This window comes from Lycium ferocissimum, chromosome 3 (genome assembly GCF_029784015.1).
Source record: "Lycium ferocissimum isolate CSIRO_LF1 chromosome 3, AGI_CSIRO_Lferr_CH_V1, whole genome shotgun sequence".
In the NCBI taxonomy this organism is placed as follows: domain Eukaryota; kingdom Viridiplantae; phylum Streptophyta; class Magnoliopsida; order Solanales; family Solanaceae; genus Lycium; species Lycium ferocissimum.
In genome coordinates, this window is record NC_081344.1 from 68,569,214 (window position 1) to 68,576,512 (window position 7,299).

Sequence of the window (7,299 nt, forward strand, 5' to 3'; positions counted from 1 at the left end):
AATTGAAATTAAAACTCTTAAAAGTAAAAGTACTACAATAAACTCATAGAAGCAGAATTCTTCTTTCTTTCTTCCCGTTTGGTCCTTAAAATAGTGTTGGGAGCACAATTTTTGAATCTTGGAGATCAAGCGTACATTCCTATCTAGGCTCCCTTGTTAAATGTGAGATAATTGCTACCTCAAATTTAAATGAGACTGTTAAAAATTTAAGAAATTTCTTTTAACTATAGGATACAATTCAGACCATAACCAAAAGGAAGTTGGGAAATGAGATTATGAAAAGAAATATAATTTGTAGTTTTAGTATTACACAGAATAGAATACTTTGTCTTCCTAAAAACTCCTCAAATATCTATATCATTAATGACAAGGCAAAAACAAACTTAAAAAATCTCTATCTATATCTATATATTTTTATTATTAAAAGGAGAGGAAAAAGCCCTCCCCTTAAGCCAAGTGGCGGAATCAACAAAAGCCACATGTAACTTATTAACTACTTAACTAAATTAACTATGAGAAGTTTAAGATTGAATATTCAAATTTCATATTCAGTAATAGTCATAAAAAAATTGAAAAGAAAAAGAAGTTAATATTGAATATTTATATTTCATATTCAATAATATTCATATTTAGTTACTGTTTGCCTTTTTCGTTTTTTCAAGGGAAATAAATCATGTTTGGATGATCGATACGTGTGGAAGATAAAGATTAAAATTTGTACACAAACCAATCCTACGTATTTTCTGGGATGACATCTTTTAAATAAGTATCCTACATTTTTTTTGTTCTAAATGTTAAAAATTGTCATCCTATTTATTTTAAATCAAAGATAAAGTTTATTTTAAAGTAAAAATAATTAAAATTAGTTTTCAGATAAACATAATGTTTGATGAAAATTAGTTAGCTGAATTAGTGTTAAAATTTTTGAATTTGAATTGGAAGTTACAGATTCTTCTAAAATTTGAATGGAAAACTAACTCTGTACTAGATTAAGCCGAATATAAAAAGCAATAATAATAATAATAATAATAATAATAATAGAAAAGACAAAAAACTACCAAATAAATTGGATGATAAAAGAAAAGTTCAACTATATATAATAATAATAATAATAATAATAATAATAATAATAATAATAGTAATAATAATAATAATAATATATAATATAATATAATAATAATAAGAAGAAGAAAAAATAATACATAACAACCATCCAAACAAACAATTAATGGAGCCACATGCATCCTGTGTGTCACCCCAAGAAAAAATTACACCGCAAATACGTAAAACGAATTTATATATATATATATATATATATATATATATATATATATATATATATATATATATTTTAACCTCCTTAATTTTTTGTATATATACTTTTTTTATATTTTGACACACCCTAAGAAAAATTAATTATATTAATGCAAACAAAGTGTAAATATGAAACTAATACAATTATGATAGTTTAAGAAGGTTTAGCACCTGAAAGTTATAGTTCACAGGGATTAAAATAGGCACATATTAAATGAAACTAATAAAAACGTGATAGCTTAGGGAGTTTTGACCCATTTATCGCTATTTATTATTTTTAACAAGTCTCAAGCTGATGTGAGTTATCAATGTAATTCCAATTTCTTATCTTCGCATCTCTCTCATTTTCTATTACTTTATCTCTTACCATCCTTTATGCATCATTTTCTCTCTGTATCTGCAGGTACACCTTTGGATCCTTGCTTCTTCAATTTAATTTAAACAGCTTTTCTCTATCCCAATTTGATAATTCTTGTGGGTTTTTGTGAGGTTTTAAAGAATTAGCAGTACCCAGATTTGGCAGATATAGTAGCATATCTACAACGAGTTCAATTTAACTCTGTGTTTTCGTCAGATATATAGGTAAAAATATTGCTAAAATATCAACAAAAACTCTGAATCAATTATTTGTTTTTGCGCAGAATTTTCATGTGTAAGTTGTGGTGGATTAAGAAAAGGCCATCACAGTACTAATCTCGTAGTTGAGGATTTAACAATTCCATAACAGTAGAGGGAAATGCTCTATATATTCAACTAATTAAGAGTCAATCCCACTTTACCCCCTAACATTTAAGGGTTGGGAAACGATATCCCCTTCACATATTAAATGGGAACGATAACCCTCTTATGTGATATTTTCCGGTGAGAATCTTTTTTTAATAGAGATCTTTTTTTCTTTCTTTCTAGGATTAAACTACAAAATATATACCTCTTATTTTTGTCCCATTCACCTATTCCGTTGAAAATAATGTACTTATCTTTTAGAATATAACAACTACTTGAAATAATTTGTTAATAAATATCAAGTTATGTGACATTCATTTTATCAATAAGTTTTCATACCATATGTTAATAACAAATGTTGTATCAATAATTTTTCTTGCCTAATTTTAATTGGTTTGATATAATTGGTGTTAAAAGTTTTAGAGATTTTGAAGAAAGATTGTGTGAACTAAATTTTGAAAAATCTAATGCGTAGTGAATTGGTATAATGATGATCTAATGCGTAGTGAATTGGTATTTTGTAATTTAATTCTAGAAAGAAAAAAAGATCTTTATTCAAAGAAAAAAATAAAATCTCGCCGGAAAATATTACATAAAGGGGTTATCGGTGCCATTCAATATGTGGAGGGGGTATTGTTTCCTAACCCTTAAATGTGAGGGGGGTAAAGTGGGATTGACTCACTAATTAATATACTGGGGTTTTTGTAGTCTATTTGAAATTGTTATATGAAGAACAATAGCACACTTTAGAAGTGCTATGTTATCTGTTTGGTTCAAAATTATCTAAATCTGCTATGTCTATTTTTAAGTGTTGTTCACCCACGATTCAGGCAGGGGCCGATCTAGTGTGTTAGTTACGGGGTTAAGATAGTAGTGCGGGAATCTATTGCATCACATTGTCATATAACTTGAGAACGCTACATGTGAATCGGTGTAGAAATCTTTGTGGTCGGGGATTACAACAAAATAATACGACAACCGAAGCACAATAAACAATAGGTAGTAGCAGAAATTGAGGGACTAAAAACTACGAGAATTATGCTAATACTACTTGTATGCAAGGAGAAATCTATCTAGCAGGACAACGCTCGACTACCTACTAACCTACTACCCTAATTCGCGATCTTTATAACTTCCTATTTAAGGTCATGTCCTCCTAAACTGGAGAAGCGCTATGTCCGGTCTAATCATCTCTCCCCAATGCTTTTTCGACCTACCTCTATCACTCCTGAAGCCGATCATAGTTAACCTCTTCACTGGGATATCTGCATCTTAATGCTCATACCATCTTAGTCTCACTTCTTTCATTTTATCTACCACAAAAGCCTCCCCTACCTTTCTTATTCATATGATTGAATCTTAAATGATAAATGTCCTGCAGAGATAGAGTATAGGGTAGGGATTATGCCGGATTCAGAAAATTTTATATTTGTTTAAGAAGCTTATTTAACATGCAAAACTTACCAATTCAAAATTTAGTAATTTGAAAGAAGTAAAACCTCAAACATCATAAACTTCAAATCTTGATTTCACTGCTGACACAACTTGTTTGGATGGTTGTTACTCGTAGTTTTAATGAAATAACATTTGGATAGATTGTAGCATTTTCCGTAGGTACATTATGACACACATTAACAATTTGAAGAATAAACATACAATATTATATTAAAAAGAAGAGTAGGATACGAGATACAAATTATTAAAGGTAGAATAGAAATATGATTATTAATGAATAAGTAAAGTTAAAATGATAAGAAAAACTAATGTAACTACACAACCACGCCAAACTGGGGTTATATGAAATTAGACTTTTCATCGTTACTTAATGATGAATTTAACATCAATAAAATTAAAGTAATCATCAAAACAAATAATGTATTTTCAGTTAGGCTTTTTGTTTGGGTCGGACTAATATCTAGGGCAGGTTAGTTCGAAAATGGATATATATGGGTGGGTCTTTTCAATGGGTCAAGTGTTTTAATTTTGGCCAATAAGAAATTGTCACGTGGAATTTAAAGGGTATAAGCAGGGGCGAATTTAGGTATTAAAAAAAGGTCACGTGAACACATGACCATCCGATTAAACTCCGTACATTATATGTATAATTCTTAAAATATATCTAGTATTACCTTTTGGAACCCATGCTACAAAAGGCTTAGCGTGCACTTAGTTGAAAGCTTAGTTATTTACCTAGATGTTCAAGGATCAATCCCCACTTAATGCATTTTTTTTTTTTTTTAGTAGTGAACTCATCTTCTACAAATTCTAGATTCACCTCTGTATAAGTGAACCACAAGGATATTTTTAGCTAAATAAATGAATGAAGGTCATTTTAAAACCTTTTTCAATAGTCCACATTTTTTCACCATTTTCCGTATTTTAAGTATATAACAATACACAATAAAGTACTCCTAACAACTAACAACCATCCAAACAAACAAGATGTGGATTTCGAAGCTGATGTAACAGTTAACAGTGTAACTCCAATTTGTTATCTTGGCCTCTCTCTCTTTGTCTATTACGTGTTTCACTTCCTCTCTTTCAATCCGCTGTACTTCATGTTCTTCGTGCATCATTTTCTCTCAGGTATGCCCTTCGATCTTTGCTTTTTTTAAACTAATACTTTACTCACCTTTTATATCTTAGCTGACACGTGTCATTCCATTAAAAATATGGATAAACCTATGTCAAAGTGTAAGAGGAGGGTTATATTTGATCGAAAGTATAGTGACAGAAATATATTTGGACCGAAAATATAAAGAGGGATATATTTAAACAATTTCTAAGGGGTCACTTGGTATGATGGATAAGTAAAAATAGTACTGAGACCATTTATTAACTTAGCCCATTTTCCCATTTTGACCCCCCTATGTGTTGAACTTACTTCAAATTTGATTCTGCTTTGATTCTCTTATACATAATGAAACTCTTCAAAAGATGCTGCTCTAGGCATATTTTTATCCTTGAAGCTATTGCACATATGAGCTAGGAATTTGACCCTCTAAGGTAGAATTTGACCCCCTAACGTAGGGGGGTCAAAATGGGCTGAGTTAATAAATAGTGGGCAATTTGCAGGACTGCCCTTCGCTGGGGGTGGTCTTTAATTTTTGCTCCTCAAATTGGTGGTCTTCAACTTTTGCCCTTAAGGCCCAAATTCTGCCTTGCATGACTAGATTTGCAAAACATGGCCAGATGCAAATTCTGCCTTGTGTTTTTTTTTTCTTCACTAAGCTAGGGTTCGAACCCACAACCTCGAGGTATTAGGCGAAGGGCAAAACTTAAAGACCACCAGTTTGAGGGCAAAACTTATAGACCACCCCCGCGCAAAAAAAAAAAAAAAAAAAAAAAAAAAAGATAAAGGATCTTTGCGTTGAAATCGGCTAAAAGCGGGTCATAGCAATTAAACTCGGGTCTTTTGCATGATTGTCGTTCAAAGGCACTGGTCTTTAATTTTTACCCCTCAAATTAGTGGTCTTTAATTTTATCGCTTCGCTCAAAATCCCTTAGTTTCTGGTTCGAATCCCGGCTCAGTCAAAAATTAAAAAAAAAAATCGCAAGGTAGAGTTTGAATTCGCAAAGCAGAGTTTTGCATTCAAAACTTTACCTCAGGTAGAATTTTGGACGCAAAACTCTACCTTAATTTGGTGAAGGCAAAACTCTGCGCTAAGGTAGAAGTTTGCCTTCAGGCAATTTATTTATTTATTATTTTCTATTTTTACTTAGTTGGAATTTTACAAACTCCTGCTTTAAGGCCTAATTTTTGTCCGCATAGGCTTAATTTTGGGTAAAAGTTTTTCTTACAGCCTAAATTTGGCCTGAATAGGCCTAACTTTGCTACAAAATGTCTTTTTTTGCCTGAGCCAGGGTTCGAACCTCAAACCTCATGGTATTAGGCGAAGGGCAAAAATTAAAGAGTAGTTCATTTGAAGGCAAGCCACACAAAAATATGATTAAACTCACCCAATTATTACTAAGTCTTAATTTCTTTGTTTGTTATTTTAAAATTTTATGAGTACCAAATAAAACTATTTTTTTCTTTACTATCGCTATATTATGACATATCAAATAAAAAAAAGAAGTCAATATTTTGACTATGTTTATATGGGTCAATTTGGGCTGCATCAACAACCAATTTTTTAGATGAACTGAAATGGGATGAGCTAATAAATTGGCAAGTCATGGGTTGAGCAGGTTTGTATACATGACAAGATATAGCTCAACACGTGGCACAATGGGAATGGAACACGTGACAGTTGAGAGTGAAACATTGCTTAGTCGCTTCATATGGTCGGAATGAGAGACCCCGGATAAATCGGAGCAAACCTTCCAAGGCAATTGTCTCGGGCCATTAATTAAAGGTTAACGTTGTGTGACCGGTCCAGCTTCGAAACAAACATTACAATTTAGAATTAAAATAACATTTATTGTCTATTATTACTCATTACTAGAATTTAATCACGGCTTGAGTGCTGATGCAGTTTTGTACTATAAAAGGAGCCTAAAGGCCTCTAAAAAGGATCATCGAATAACAATTGCTTAATACACATCCATAATATTCAATCTTTTGCGATTAAGCTTCCTTTGTCATTCTTTTATACCTAGCTAACATTTATTCTGCAAAGTATAGAATTGTTCCACCGGAGGAAAGCCTATCAAAGGATTATCTCCAAGGATCATCAAAGCTCAGGCTTAATTATTTCATTATTTCTTTATAATTTCTTATTGATTTATTCATTTGATTTCTGTAGTTGTTATTGACCTTTTTATTCACTGTTTATAACAAATCAAATCACGTATCCTTCAAACCACAAATAAATTCAACCGTTCTCTTTTTTAGATTAAACAAGGTTATGTTTTCATTGGCTAATTTTTCTACCCCTACCTGCAGGCTTGAACCTAATGGAATACGGAGTATCCTAAGTGGAGGCGGTGTTGAATACTTGAGTATGATCAAGGTATTTTAATAAGAGGCCTATACCTTTTTTCATACTTTTGTTTATAGTGTATATCCTTAACAACATAAAGTCTTTAATTTCACATAATAATATTATTGCTATTATTTATATTAGTAAGAATTAATTCAAGTTAATAAGATACTAATCATGTGTCTGCAATACAATCTGTAGGATATTGTTGTATAAAATTTATTTACTAATATGAAGATGTGAGTAGTCTAATGCAAAATTCTAAAATGTTTTTACAATAAAGGCATACAGTTTTTCTTCTTATTTTTCTACAAACTACATTATTTTCTAAGCGAAG